Genomic DNA, 16580 nt, shown 5'->3' on the forward strand with positions numbered 1-16580 from the left:
GTATGCTGCAAATACTGCGTCCAAAATAATACCGTATTTTTTACTGCAGTGATTATGCAGTGTAACTGCAGTTACAGTGCAGTATAACTGTAGTTCAACTGCAGTACACTGCAGTTATTCTGCAATTACTGCGTCCAAAATAACACAGTCGACTGCATTTACTGCATTTTTACAGCAGTTTTAAAACTGCAATATTTTTTGTAAGGGAGCCGGCTAGTCCTAAGGAGGACTCCGTTACACAGCAGGCGGAAGGCGACACCGGGTGCAAACTAGCTAACTAGCAAGCACACGATGTCGTTAACTATCAAGCTAGCCAGTACCCCAGTGTCGCCCCAGCCTCCCGCCTGCTGTGCTAGCGTGAGGCAGGGATGACTGGTAGAAGGTAGATGCAGGAATGCCCACATGCAGGAATGCCCCGAATTGCGGGCTGCAGTTGCACACTAATGCAACAAGTAGCCTATTTTAATCTGCGTCATGTGCAGTGCGCAGTGGCTCGTGCTCATAGAGCAAATATGGTGAAGGGGACCCCCTGACAATCATTTAAGAGAATAAAATGTAAATATGTGAAATAAAACATTTATGTTGTTAACGAACTAAATTCTTCAAATATAATTTCAAAACTGGTCAGTATGTCACATTTTCACACAGACCCGAGGTGCGTGGCCACAGAGTAGGATCCGACCCGGGATCCAAGGGTCAACTAACAGAGCAGGATCCGACCCAGGATCCAAGGGTCAACTAAGACTTTCAGACCGACCCGATCGATCGGGATCCGAGGGTCAACTAAGAATTTCTGACCCGACCCCAATCGGGATCCGTGGTCTACTAAGAATTTTGGACCCCACCTGGTAATCGGGTCCCACCCGTACCCATGAAGACCTCTTCAGGATATGGTAGAGGAACTGAGTGTGTGTGTGTGTAGCCAGTGTGGTTTAGAATAGTGAATGCTGTGTCACTTTGCGTTAAGATCTGAAGCACAGAGTGTGGAGTGTGAGTGTGAGTGTGTGTGTGTGTGTGTGTGTATGTGCATGTACAGTCGTGGTCAAAAGTTTTGAGAATGACACAAGTATTGGTCTTCACAAAGTTTGCTGCTTCAGTGTTTTTAGATATTTTTGTCAGATGTTACTATGGTATACTGAAGTATAATTACAAGCATTCCATAAGTGTCAAATGCTTTTATTGACAATTACATTAAGTTTATGCAAAGAGTCAATATTTGCAGTGTTGACCCTTCTTTTTCAAGACCTCTGCAATCCGCCCTGGCATGCTGTCAATTAACTTCTGGGCCACATCCTGACTGATGGCAGCCCATTCTTGCATAATCAATGCTTGGAGTTTGTCAGAATTTGTGGGTTTTTGTTTGTCCACCCGCGTCTTGAGGATTGACCACAAGTTCTCAATGGGATAAAGGTCTGGGGAGTTTCCTGGCCATGGACCCAAAATTTCGATGTTTTGTTCCCCGAGCCACTTAGTTATGACTTTTTCCTTATGGCAAGGTGCTCCATCATGCTGGAAAAGGCATTGTTCGTCACCAAACTGTTCTTGGATGGTTGGGAGAAGTTGCTCTCGGAGGATGTGTTGGTACCATTCTTTATTCATGGCTGTGTTCTTAGGCAAAATTGTGAGTGAGCACACTCCCTTGGCTGAGAAGCAACCCCACACATGAATGGTCTCAGGATGCTTTACTGTTGGCATGACACAGGACTGATGGTAGCGCTCACCTTGTCTTCTCCGGACAAGCTTTTTTCCGGTTGCCCCAAACAAACGGAAAGGGGATTCATCAGAGAAAATGACTTTACCTCAGTCCTCAGCAGTCCAATCCCTGTACCTTTTGCAGAATATCAGTTTGTCCCTGATGTTTTTCCTGGAGAGAGGTGGCTTCCTCGCTGCCCTTCTTGACACTAGGCCATCCTCCAAAAGTCTTTGCCTCACTGTGCGTGCAGATGCACTCACACCTGCCTACTGCCATTTCTGAGCAAGCTCTGCACTGGTGGTGCCCTGATCACGCAGCTGAATGAACTTTAGGAGACGGTCCTGGCGCTTGCTGGACCTTCTTGGGTGCCCTGAAGCCTTCTTCACAACAATTGAACCTCTCTCCTTGAAGTTCTAGATGATCAGATAAATGGTTGATTTAGGTGCACTCTTACTAGCAGCAATATCCTTGCCTGTGAAGCCCTTTTTGTGCAAAGCAATGATGATGGCACGTGTTTCCTTGCAGGTAACCATGGTTAACAGAGGAAGAACAATGATTTCAAGCACCACCCTCCTTTTAAAGCTTCCAGTCTGTTATTCTAACTCAATCAGCATGACAGAGTGATCTCCAGCCTTGTCCTCGTCAACACTCTCACCTGTGTTAACGAGAGAATCACTGACATGATGTCAGCTGGTCCTTTTGTGGCAGGGCTGAAATGCAGTGGAAATGTTTTTGGGGGATTAAGTTCATTTTCATGGCAAAGAGGGACTTTGCAATTAATTGCAATTCAGCTGATCACTCTTCATAACATTCTGGAGTATATGCAAATTGCCATCATAAAAACTGAGACAGCAGACTTTGTGAAAATTAATATTTGTGTCATTCTCAAAACTTTTGACCACAACTGTACAGTGTTACAGCCTTATTCTAAAATGGATGAAATAAAAAAATTTCCTCAGCAATCTTCACACAATACCCCATAATGTATTAAAAATAAAAAAATGAAATACACCACTACAGCTACTAATTCAAGGGTTTTTCTTTATTTGTAGTATTTTCTACATTGTAGAATAATAGTGAAGACATCAAAACTATGAAATAACACATATGAAATCATGTAGTAACCCAAAAAGTGTTAAACAAATCAAAATATATTTTATATTTGAGATTCTTCAAAGTAGCCACCCTTTGCCTTGATGACAGCTTTGCACACTCTTGGCATTCTCTCAACCAGCTTCACCTGGAATGCTTTTCCAACAGTCTTGAAGGAGTTCCCACATATGGTGAGCACTTGTTGGCTGCTTTTCCTTCACTCTGCAGTCCAACTCATCCAAAACCATCTCAATTGGGTTGAGGTCGGGTGAAAGAGTAGGTGTGTCCAAACTTTTGACCGGTACTGTAAGAATTCAGACCCTTTGCTATGAGACTCAAAATCATCCTTGAGATGTTTCTACAACTTTATTGGAGTCCATCTGTGGTAAATTCAATTGATTGGACATGATTTGGAAAGGCACACACCTGTCTGTATAAGGTCCCACAGTTGACAGTGCATGTCAGAGCAAAAACCAAGCCGTGAGGTTGAAGGAATTGTCCGTAGAGCTCCGAGACAGGTTTGTGTCGAGGCACAGATCTTGGGAAGGGTACCAAAACATTTCCCCAAGAACACAGTGGCCTCTATCATTCTTAAATGGAAGAAGTTTGGAACCACCAAGACTCTTCCAAACTGATCAATCGGGGGAGAAGGGCCATGGCCAGGGAGGCGACCAAGAACCCAATGGTCACTCTGACAGAGCTCCAGAGTTCCTCTGTGGGGATTGGTGAACCTTCCAGAAGGACAACCATCTCTACAGCACTCCACCAATCAGGCCTATATGGTAGAGTGGGCAGAAGGAAGCCACTCCTCAGTAAAAGACATACAGTGGGGGAAAAAAGTATTTAGTCAGCCTCCAATTGTGCAAGTTCTCCCACTTAAAAAGATGAGAGAGGCCTGTAATTTTCATCATAGGTACACGTCAACTATGACAGACAAATTGAGAATTTTTTTTCCAGAAAATCACATTGTAGGATTTGTAATGAATTTATTTGCAAATTATGGTGGAAAATAAGTATTTGGTCACCTACAAACAAGCAAGATTTCTGGCTCTCACAGACCTGTAACTTCTTCTTTAAGAGGCTCCTCTGTCCTCCACTCGTTACCTGTATTAATGGCACCTGTTTGAACTTGTTATCAGTATAAAAGACACCTGTCCACAACCTCAAACAGTCACACTCCAAACTCCACTATGGCCAAGACCAAAGAGCTGTCAAAGGACACCAGAAACAAAATTGTAGACCTGCACCAGGCTGGGAAGACTGAATCTGCAATAGGTAAGCAGCTTGGTTTGAAGAAATCAACTGTGGGAGCAATTATTAGGAAATGGAAGACATACAAGACCACTGATAATCTCCCTCGATCTGGGGCTCCATGCAAGATCTCTCCCCGTGGGGTCAAAATGATCACAAGAACGGTGAGCAGAAATCCCAAAATCACACGGGGGGACCTAGTGAATGACCTGCAGAGAGCTGGGACCAAAGTAACAAAGCCTACCATCAGTAACACACTACGCCGCCAGGGACTCAAATCCTGCAGTGCTAGACGTGTCCCCCTGCTTAAGCCAGTACATGTCCAGGCCCGTCTGAAGTTTGCTAGAGTGCATCCAGAAGAGGATTGGGAAAATGTCATATGGTCAGATGAAACCAAAATAGAACTTTTTGGTAAAAACTCAACTCGTCATGTTTGGAGGACAAAGAATGCTGAGTTGCATCCAAAGAACACCATACCTACTGAGGGGGGGTGAAAACATCATGCTTTGGGGCTGTTTTTCTGCAAGGGGACCAGGACAACTGATCCGTGTAAAGGAAAGAATTGGGCGGCAGGTAGCATTGGGCGGCAGGTAGCTTAGTGGTTAAGAGCGTTGTGCCAGTAACCGAAAGGTCTCTGGTTCTAATCCCGAGCCGACTAAGTGAAAAATCTGTCGATGTGCCCTTGAGCAAGGCACTTAACCCTAATTGCTCCTGTAAGTCGCTCTGGATAAGAGCGTCTGCTAAATGACCAATTTATTTTTTTTTTTTATTTTAAAGAATGAATGGGGCCATGTAACGTGAGATTTTGAGTGAAAACCTCCTTCCATCAGCAAGGGCATTGAAGATGAAACGTGGCTGGGTCTTTCAGCATGACAATGATCCCAAACACACCGCCCGGGCAACGAAGGAGTGGCTTCGTAAGAAGCATTTCAAGGTCCTGGAGTGGCCTAGCCAGTCTCCAGATCTCAACCCCATAGAAAATCTTTGGAGGGAGTTGAAAGTCTGTGTTGCCCAGCGACAGCCCCAAAACATCACTGCTCTAGAGGAGATCTGCATGGAGGAATGGGCCAAAATACCAGCAACAGTGTGTGAAAACCTTGTGAAGACTTACAGAAAACGTTTGACCTGTGTCATTGCCAACAAATGGTATATAACAAAGTATTGAGAAACTTTTGTTATTGACCAAATACTTATTTTCCACCATAATTTGCAAATAAATTCATTAAAAATCCTACAATGTGATTTTCTGGATTTTTTTTTCTCATTTTGTCTGTCATAGTTGACGTGTACCTATGATGAAAATTACAGGCCTCTCTCATCTTTTTAAGTGGGAGAACTTGCACAATTGGTGGCTGACTAAATACTTTTTTTCCCCACTGTATGAAAGCCCGCTTGGAGTTTGCCAAAAGGCACAAAAAGACTCAGACCATTTATTTTTTTATTTTTTTATTTCACCTTTATTTAACCAGGTAAGCCAGTTGAGAACAAGTTCTCATTTACAACTGCGACCTGGCCAAGATAAAGCAAAGCAGTGCGATAAAAACAACAACACAGAGTTACATATGGGGTAAACAAAACATAAAGTCAAAAATACAACAGAAACTATATATACAGTGTGTGCGAATGTAGTAAATTATGGAGGTAAGGCCATACTGCAAAATAGTTACAATTTCGTATTAACACTGGAATGTTAGGTGTGCAAAAGATGATGTGCAAATAGAAATACTGGAGTGCAAATTAGCAAAATAAATAACAATATGGGGATGAGGTAGTTGGATGGGCTAATTACAGATGGGCTGTGTACAGGTGCAGTGATCGGTAAGCTGCTCTGACAACTGACGCCTAAAGTTAGTGAGGGAGATAAGAGTCTCCAGCTTCAGAGATTTTTGCAGTTCGTTCCAGTCATTGGCAGCAGAGAACTGGAAGGAATGGTGGCCAAAGGAGGTGTTGGCTTTGGGGATGACCAGTGAGATATACCTGCTGGAGCACAGACTACGGGTGGGTGTTACTATGGTGACCAGTGAGCTAAGATAAGACTGGGATTTGCCTAGCAGTGATTTATAGATGACCTGGAGCCAGTGGGTTTGGCGACGAATATGTAGGGAGGGCCAGCCAACAAGAGCGTACAGGTCACAATGGTGGGTAGAATATGGGGCTTTGGTGACAAAACGGATGGCACTGTGATAGACTACATCCAATTTGCTGAGTAGAGTGTTGGAGGCTATTTTGTAAATGACAGTCAAGGATCGGTAGGATAGTCAGTTTTACGAGGGCATGTTTGGCAGCATGAGTGAAGGAGGCTTTGTTGCGAAATAGGAAGCCGATTCTAGATCTAACTTTTGATTGAAGATGCTTAATGTGAGTCTGGAAGGAGAGTTTACAGTCTAACTAGACACCTAGGTATTTGTAGTTGTCCACATACTCTAGGTCAGACCCGCCGAGAGTAGTGATTCTAGTCGGGTGGGCGGGTGCAAGCAGCGTTCGGTTGAAGAGCATGCATTTAGTTTTACTAGTGTTTAAGAGCAGTTGGAGGCTACGGAAGGAGTATTGTATGGCGTTGAAGCTCGTTTGGAGGTTTGTTAACACGGTGTCCAATGAAGGGCCAGATGTATACAAAATGGTGTCGTCCGCATAGAGGTGGATCCAAACGTCACCAGCAGCAAGAGCAACATCATTGATATACACAGAGAATAGAGTCGGCTCGAGAAACAAGATTCTCTGGTCTAATTAAACCAAGCGTCAACTCTTTGGCCTGAACACCAAGCGTCACATCTGGAGGAAACCTGGCACCATCTGGATCGAGGCAAAGATGAAAGGAGCAAAGTATAGAGAGATCCTTGATGAAAACTTGCTCCAGAGCGCTCAGGACCTCAGACTGGGGCGAAGGTTCACCTTCCAACAGGACTACCCTAAGCACACAGCCAAGACAACGCAGGAGTGGCTTCGGGACAAGTCTCTGAATGTCCTTGAGTGGCCCAGCCAGAGCCCGGACTTTAACCTGATCGGACTTGAACCTGATCGAACATCTCTGGAGAGACCTGAAAATAGCTGTGCAGCAACGCTCCCCATCCAACCTAACAGAGCTTGAGAGGATCTGCAGAGAAGAATGGGAGAAACTCCCCAAATCCAGGTGTGCCAAGCTTGTAGCGTCACACCCAAGAAGACTCGAGGCTGTAATCGCTGCCAAAGGTGCTTCAACAAAGTACTGAGTAAAGGGTCTGAATACTTATGTAAATGTTATATTTCAGTTTTTTAATTTTTTATAAATTAGCAACAATTTCTACAAACCTGTTTTTGTATTGACTGAGGGGGAAAAACCATTTCATCCATTTTAGAATAAGGCTGTAACATAACAAAATGTGGAAAAAGTCAAGGGGTCTGAATACTTTCCAAATGCGCTGTGTGTGTGTGTATTTGAACGCAAGAGTGAAATGCATCATATGATGCAAAACGTATCATCATCATGATGATGTGGCAAGTGACACTTTGGTTCTTGAAAATCCTATATCTTGAAAACTTGTCTTGCAAAACATTTTGGTACTGTATCAACAGTGGACTAATGAAAAAAATACCACAATATTGAGTGGATTTTCCCTTTAAGTTAAAATATGACACCAGATTCCAATGACCCCATACTTACATGTAATAACAACTTCAATGTGGCCGGACCTATGTGTTTTAAATGATTGAAAACCTCAGTGCGGCCGACACTGTACATCTAAATTGACACCACCCACACAATACAGTCAATCCTCTTTCCGTCCTGCAGGAATCTGAGGCAACTATGATCTAGTCTCATGCTACCCAGAGGCTGTTACCTCACTGCTACCCAGAGGCTGTTACAGTAGTTAGTGAACTTGTGCCCAGAGTGTGTTATAGTAGTTACCCAGCTAGCACATTTGGTTCCTTGGAAGTTGTGGGAACATATGTTTTTGGTTTACCATTGGTTCTGGGAACAACGTTTCCTGACTGGTAAAAAGGAACGTTTTTTAAACATTCTGAGAACAGAAGTGAACATTTCGCCTGTTCTAGGAACTTAATTTTTAGGTTGCAGGGAGGTTGTTAGAACGTTTTACTATGGTTCCCTGTAGCTGAGTTGGTAGAGCATGGCGCTTGCAACGCCAGGGTTGTGGGTTCGTTTCCCACGGGGGGCCAGTATGAAAAATGTATGCACTCACTAACTGTAAGTCGCTCTGGATAAGAGCGTCTGCTAAATGACGTAAATGTAAATGGTTCCCTGATTGTTTTCCTGGGAGGTTTTATTCATGTTCAGAGAACGTAAATTATAGGTTATTTACATTACATTTTAGTCATTTAGCAGACGCTCTTATCCAGAGCGACTTACAGTTAGTGAGTGCATACATTATTTTTTATACTGGCCCCCCGTGGGAATCGAACCCACAACCCTGGCATTGCAAACGCCATGCTCTACCAACTGAGCTACATCCCTGCCGGCCATTCCCTCCCCTACCCTGGACGACGCTGGGCCAATTGTGCGCCGCCCCATGGGTCTCCTGGTCGCGGCCGGCTACGACAGAGCCTGGATTCGAACCAGGATCTCTAGTGGCACAGCTAGCACTGCGATGCAGTGCCTTAGACCACTGCGCCACTTAGACCACCCCCACATTGCCATTTGATGATAATTAATTAAAGTTCTGAGAACGTTTCAATAAGACTTTTAATAACACTGGCCCCATCCACAGGGCATGAGTTGTCACTGAATGGTTTGATGAGCATGAAAACGATGTAAACCATATGCCATGGCCGTCTCATTCACCAGATTTCAACCCAATTGAACACTTATGGGAGATTCAGGAGCGGCGCCTGAGACAGCGTTTTCCACCAACATCAACAAAACACCAATTGATGGAATTTCTCGTGGAAGAATGGTGTCACATTACATTTACATTTACATTTGAGTCATTTAGCAGACGCTCTTATCCAGAGCGACTTACAGTTAGTGAGTGCATACATTTTTCATACTTTTTTCATACTTTTATTTTCTTCATATTTTCATTGCAATTTTTGTAAGTTAAGTTAGGTTTTGAGAGTTTTCAAAAAAGTTATATACAGACACATTTTGTGGGACACGCTGTATATTGTAAAATATGACTGCGCGACAGACAACAACTCATTTAATATCCAACTTTTTACCTCTGAAATATAGCAAACGTCACATCCCTCCAATAGAGTTCCAGACACTTGTAGAATATAATATATACCTAGGTGCATTGAAGCTGCTATGGCTCGTGGTGGCCCAACGCCCTATTAAGACACTTTATGTTGGTGTTTGCTTTATTTTGGCAGTTATCTTTACTCTAGCTGCCAAAATATAGTGAAGATTACCTGTGTTGTGAAGATTATCTGTGTGGTAAAGATGTGATGTGTTCAGGTTGAGGCAGAGGCAGGCGATGGAGCTGATTCGGCACAAGGTGCACGTGAAAGATCAGGACATGAAGATTCGTACCCCCACATTGCCACTTCTTCAGACAAAGGGATGCAGTCTCGCACTCACCTTGGTCAAACTTGGTAATTATCTCAGCTTCTAATTAGGAGTGCTACAACCCCCTTTCACACTTCTGAATGTTATTTGTCCCTCAGCATTAATCCACAGGATAAAATCACTACTCATGAGCCATTCATTTTAGGTTGTTTGTACATCTGTGTCTGCCTTTGCTGTGTGTTGTGGTTTTTGCTCTGTGCTGCGGACTTTCGGTGTGTTGTATGTGTGTGATTGTGTCTATTTAAATTTCCCATGGGAGGCAGGCTTCTGTGTCAGGACCCCAGTAAGACCGAGAGTAGAGAGGCTGTTGAACTGCTGCAGAGAGCTCTGGACCTGTACATCTGCTTCCTGGGGTCTGATCACACTCTGACCAGAGACTTACAACAGTAAGACCCAGTACAGGATTGAAAGTTGGACACAAAATCAGCCACACCACAAACAGCAACTGGGTTGGTAAGGGAATATTTGACCGATGCAATCGCTCGCCAAATGATAAACACTCTGTGCATATTGAACAAAAACTACAGCAAACTGCAAAACATGGGGTCTAGACTAGAGTTGCTTGTTGTGTCCCAGGACCTCAAGTAAAGAATCTTAAACTAACGGAGTTGAACTTTGTCCTTTTAGGGTTTTAAACACAGAATCCAGGAGACCTCTGACCCCTCGGCTCACCAGGTCCAGACCTCTCTTCCACCTCTCCACTAGGAGGCTAAGCAGTGGGACCAGACCCAACACAGCCGCACCCCTTCACTCCCACCTGACCTGGGACAGGGGCACCACACACACCCCTCTGTACCCCTCCAGAAAGAGATCCCTATCAACCCCATCCAACAAGACCCTCCACACAGCCAGAACCAGATCAGGAACCAGTCAAGAACCAGAACTAAAACCACTGACCCTGGCCTGCCTTCCAGACCACAGTGTTTGGGCTACAGAGTGACATCAGAAACCTGATCTCAGAACTCAAACCCAGACCTGCTTCAGCACCGGGCTTCCGTTCCATAGACAGGACCCTGGTGCTGTATAGGGCAGGCTGGTGCCACCGACCAGGCAGGTACGTTCTGGAGGAACGGACAGTCATAACATTGAAAAGAGAGATTGGATCCCCTCTGCACATGCAGAGAAGCACACCACTGTAAGTCGCTCTGGATAAGAGCGTCTGCTAAATGATGTAAATGTAAATGTAAATGGTCAGACTGACAGGCCAAGGACAGGGAGGAGAGACAGTCTTATTCCACCAGGTGGTGTTAGAGAGAAGAGAAAGAGTCAGAGAGAAGAAGAGCACATAGTTTTCATGTAGTGTTTGAACTGCTATTGTTTAACCACTTTTGATACCAACCCTCTTTTTGTTTGAGATCTATTAAAATATTAATGTTTTGCAATACATTCTTCTGATAAATGTCCCTATACGGACAATTGATTAATTTAACTCTACTTCAAGTTATCAAACGAATCAATCCTTTATTTTCTGTATAGTTGGATCAAAACTTTGGTAAAATGTATGTTGTGAAAGACGTAGATCAGATCCTACTAGAAGACAGTACTTATTAGTACTTTTAGTAACCAAAGAGGGTGATGTTATCAACCATTGTAAGCACTAGTAAATAGATATCTGTCAATTCTCCACACACAATGATGTGAGTGAAAGCATTAATTGAGCAACATGTTACAGATGCTGTGAAGTAGGACTTTCCCCCTAAGTAAGCTGGTTTGGACTTTATCATGTGGTGTAATGTAGATTTAGGTAATGAGTTCTGAGGTCTGTATTTATGTTTGCATATCCTTGAATTTGTGCGTAGGCCTGTTTGTTTCTGTGACCCCTCATTGGATGTACTTAAGTAAAAATACTTTAAAGTACTACTTAAGTAGCTTTTTGGGGAATCTGTACTTCTCTTTACTATTTCTATTTTTGACAACTTTTACTTTTACTTCACTACATTCCTAAGGAAAATGATGTACTTTTGACTCTTTTTACTTTTTCGCTGACACCCAAAAGTACTTGTTACAGTTTGAATGCTTAGCAGGACAGGAAAATGGTCAAATTCATGCACTTATCAAGAGAACATCCCTGGTCATCCCTACTGCCTCTGATCTGGCAGACTAACTAAACATACATGCTTCGTTTGTAAATGATGTCTGAGTGTTGGAGTGTGCCCCCTGGCTATCCATAAATAAAAAATATAAAAAATAAAATGGTGCTGTCTGGTTTGCTTAATATAAGGAATTTGATACTTAAGTATAATTTAGCAATTACATTTACTTTTGATACTTAAGTACAGTACCAGTCAAAAATTTGGACACACCTACTCATTCCAGGATTTTTCTTTATTTTTACTATTTTCTACATTGTAGAATAATAGTGAAGACATCGAAACTATGCCGAGAGTGTGCAAAGCTGTCATCAAGGCAAAGGGTGGCTACTTTGAAGAATCTCAAATATAAAATATATTTTGATTTGTTTAACACTTTTTTGTTTACTACATGATTCCATATATGTTATTTAATAGTTTTGATGTCTTCACTATTATTCTACAATGTAAAAAATAGTTTTAAAAAATAAAGAAAAACCCTTGAATGAGTTGGTGTGTCCAAACTTTTGACTGGTAGTGTATATTTAATACCAAATACTTTTAGACTTTTACTCAAGTAGTATTTTACTGGCCGACTTTCACTTTTACTTGAGTCATTTTCTATTAAGTTATCTTTACTTTTACTCAAGTACTGTATGACAATTGGTTACTTTTTCAACCACTGCCTGTTTTGAAGTTCAACCCAGGTGACTTTGAACCAGTGGCAGTCGGTGCCGTTTAAGATGAGGAAGGATGATTCTTTTTTTATGAGCATGGCCTTATTTCTATTACAGCATATTGGATGACTGTCATTCATATTCCATTCACCCAGCTCAATGTAACATCGATAGGTTTAGGCTACGACATGATACTCGAATTTCCCCTTTACCCATCATGAGGTTTCTACAACCTTTGAATGAAAGTTTACAACATAGAGAATTTTGAGTAATCAAGGTGAAAGACAGTAACACATTCAATACTGCCTTGCACACTCTTGCCTGCATCTAGCTGATTTAGGGAGTAATCATTAGTCCAACAATTGTAAATGTAAATTTATATTGGACAAATTCTGGTATTTTGATCCCCGTTTCGTTCCTTTTGCTTCCATTTAAGAAATGTTTTCAACAGAATCGACGGAATGAATGCACCCCTGATCACACGCAAACACAGTTCACTTTCATAGCAGCCACATAAAAACAGCGTGATCACTTTCCTCGTTGTATATATAATTATTTCTCGCAACTATCTATGCGCTCTCCTCCTCTCACCTTTTCCCTTCTCTTGTGGACTTCAGTGGACAACACATCAGCTGTCTGTGACAAGGCGAAAAAGCCTTTCTAAGCCAAACCTTCATACACTACAGTGGCTTGCAAAAGTATTCACCCCCCTTGGCATTTTTCATATTTTGTTGCCTTACAACCTGGAATTAAAATTGATTCTTGGGGGGTTGTATCATTTGATTTACACAACATGCCTACCACTTTGAAGATGCAAAATATTATTTATTGTGAAACAAACAAGAAATAAGACAAAAAAACAGAAGACTTCAGCGTGCATAACTATTCACCCCCCCCCAAAGTCAATACTTTGTAGAGCCACCTTTTGCAGCAATTACAGCTGCAAGTCTCTTGGGGTATGTCTCTATAAGCTTGGCACATCTAGCCACTGGGATTTTTGCCCATTCTTCAAGGCAAAACTGCTCCAGCTCCTTCAAATTGGATGGATTCCGCTGGTGTACAGCAATCTTTAAGTCATACCACATATTCTCAATTGGATTGAGGTCTGGGCTTTGATTAGGCCATTCCAAGACATTTAAATGTTTCCCCTTAAACCACTCGTTTTGCTTTAGCAGTATGCTTAGGGTCATTGTCCTGCTGGAATCTATGGAGGAGTGAAACAGGTTTCCCTCAAGAATTTCCCTGTATCATTCCTTCAATTCTGACCAGTTTCCCAGTCCCTGCCGATGAAAAACATCCCCACAGCATGATGCTGCCACCACTATGCTGGTGTTCTCGGAGTGATGAGAGGTGTTGGGTTTGAGCCAGACATAGCGCTTTCCTTGATGGCCAAAAAGCTCAATTTTAGTCTCATCTGACCAGAGTACCGTCTTACATATATTTGGGGAGTCTCCCTCATGGCTTTTGGCGAACACCAAACGTGTTTCCTTATTTTTTTCTTTAAGCAATGGCTTTCTTCTGGCCACTCTTCCGTAAAGCCCAGCTCTGTGGAGTGTACAGCTTAAAGTGGTCCTATGGACAGATACTCCAATCTCCGCTGTGGAGCTTTGCAGCTCCTTCAGGGTTATCTTTGGTCTCTTTGTTGCCTCTCTGATTAATGCCCTCCTTGCCTGGTCCGTGAGTTTTGGTGGGTGGCCCTCTCTTGGCAGGTTTGTTGTGGTGCTATATTCTTTCCATTTTTTAATAATGGATTTAATGGTGCTCCGTGGGATGTTCAAAGTTTCAGATATTTTTTTATAACCCAACCCTGATCTGTATTTCTCCACAACTTTGTCCCTGACCTGTTTGGAGAGCTCCTTGGTCTTCATGGTGCCGCTTGCTTGGCGGTGCCCCTTGCTTAGTGGTGTTGCAGACTCTGGGGCCTTTCAGAACAGGTGTATATATACAAAAGTATGTGGACACCCCTTCAAATTAATGTATTTGGCTATTTCAGCCACACCCGTTGCTGACAGGTGTATAAAATCGAGCACACAGCTATGCAATCTCCATAGACAAACATTGGCAGTAGAATGTCCTTACTGAAGAGCTCAGTGACTTTCAATAGGATGCCACCTTTCCAACAAGTCAGTTTGTCAAATGTCTGCCCTGCTAGAGCTGCCCTGGTCAACTGTAAGTACTGTTATTGTGAAGTGGAAACGTTTAGGAGCAACAACGGCTCAGCTGCGAAGTTGTAGGCCACACAAGCTCACAGAACAGTACTACAGAGTGCTGAAGCGCGTAGCTCGTAAAAATCATCTGTCCTCGGTTGCAACACTCACTACCAAGTTCCAAACTGCCTCTGGAAGCAATGTCAGCGCAATAACTGTTCTTCGGGAGCTTCCTGAAATGGGTTTCCATGGCCGAGCAGCCACACACAAGCCTAAGATCACCATGCGCAATGGCAAGCGTTGGCTGGAGTGGTGTAAAGCTCGGACTCTGGAGCAGTGGAAGTGCGTTCTCTGGAGTGATGAATCACCAGTCCGACTGACAAAACTGGGTTTGGCTGATGCCTGGAGAACGCTACCTGCCCCAAAGCATAGTGCCAACTGTAAAGTTTGGTGGAGGAGGAATAATGGTCTGGGGCTGTTTTTCATGGTTCAGGCTAGGCTCCTTAGTTCCAGTGAAGGGAAATCTTAACGCTACAGCTTACAATGACATTCTAGACGATTCTGTGCTTCCAACTTTGTGGCAACAGTTTGGGGAAGGCTCTTTCCTGTTTCTTCATGACAATTCCCCCGTGCACAAAGCGCAGTTTATACAGAAATGGTTTGTCGAGATCGGTGTGGAAGAACTTGACTGGCCTGCACATAACCTCAACCCCATCGAACACCTTTGGGATGAATTGGAACGGTGACTGCGAGCCAGGCCTAATCGGCCAACACCAGTGCCCGACCTCACTAATGCCCTTGTGGCTGAATGGAAGCAAGACCCTGCAGCAATGTTCCAACATCTAGCGGAAAGCCTTCCCAGAAGAGTGGAGGCTGTTATAGCAGCAAAGGGGGGACCAATTCCATATTAATGCTCATGATTTTGATGTAGTAGCCTAAACCTATCGATGTTACATTGAGCTGGGTGAATGGAATATGAATGACAGTCATCCAATATGCTGTAATAGAAATAAGGCCATGCTCATAAAAAAATAATCCTCCTCCCTCATGTTCGAGGAGCAGGTGTCCACATACATTTGGTCATGTAGTGTATCATGACCGCTATAACCACTACACACAGCCTTCATCGTTGTCACGTCATAGTCAACACAGCTACCAGAACTATCGCATTAGTAAACCCACTAGCCACACTCATGCAGTACAGTCAGAAAGCAGTTTAGCAGTTACACCGGTGGGACCCGGTGGCAATAAATTAATAAAACCAAAAGCTTACCTTGACTTGGAAGAGTTCCTGTGTTGGATAGCCAAAGTCAGCTAGCTAACATAGCATCCCTCTCTGTTTGAGCCGGGTGTTTGAGTAGGCTAAACTAGCTAGCTGCATTCTGTAGCTAAGTGAAAGTTAAATTTTAAAAAATACAACCAAATATAGCTAGCTCTCTCTCTCTCCCCCTCTCTCTCTTGCTTCTCCTTAATTTTGGAAGAAATTAATTTGTTCAAAACTGGTCGACTATTGTCTTTCTCTTTCTTTGTGTCAACTACTCCATTTTATGCACTGTAGTGCTAGTCAACTACTACATTTTATGCACTGCAGTGCTAGCTAGCTGTAGCTTATGCTTTCAGTACTAGATTAATTCTCTGATATTTTGATTGGATGGACAACATGTCAGTTCATGCTGCAAGAGCTCTGATAGGTTGGAGGATGTCCTCCGGAAGTTGTCATAATTATTGTGTAAGTCTATGGAAGGGGGTGAGAACCATGAGCCTCCTAGGTTTTGTATTGAAGTCAATGTACCCAGAGGATACACCATAGTGCTAACTTGCAGAGTGCTGCTGAGGCTACTGTTTTAATCAATTATTTGGTGAAGTGAATATATTTAGTATAGTTTTATCTAAAAAGGATAACTTTTTAAATATTTCACTATTTTTATTTTTATGAAATTCATTGAGGAGGATGGTCCTCCCCTTATTCCTCTGAGGAGCCTCCACTGCCTTGAACGTGTCAATGGTGAATTGTGTGTCCTTGAGTAAGTCATTTGTAGTTAGATTGTTGAACTGTTACATCAATTTGGTATAATGCCAACGACAACATGACAAATGTTTCCTGCAATCATTTGAGCAATATGATGTTGAAGCACGTACATTTCCAGC

The 16580-nt window shown here is 42.9% G+C and overlaps 1 long non-coding RNA gene across 2 annotated transcripts; it reads left to right on the forward strand.

Moving 5' to 3' along the window:
* Positions 1-663: 663 nt before the first annotated feature.
* Positions 664-11505, forward strand: LOC121542494. 2 transcript variants are annotated; one of them, XR_005995916.2, is made up of 4 exons: positions 664-893; positions 9429-9565; positions 9803-9992; positions 10167-11505. It is a non-coding gene; the product is annotated as an uncharacterized LOC121542494 (long non-coding RNA). The 2 variants fall into 2 exon arrangements; XR_005995915.2 differs by lacking the exon at positions 664-893 and having other exon boundaries at positions 9289-9565.
* The last annotated feature ends 5075 nt before the right edge of the window (positions 11506-16580 follow it).

This window comes from Coregonus clupeaformis, chromosome 28, assembly GCF_020615455.1.
Source record: "Coregonus clupeaformis isolate EN_2021a chromosome 28, ASM2061545v1, whole genome shotgun sequence".
Taxonomy (NCBI): domain Eukaryota; kingdom Metazoa; phylum Chordata; class Actinopteri; order Salmoniformes; family Salmonidae; genus Coregonus; species Coregonus clupeaformis.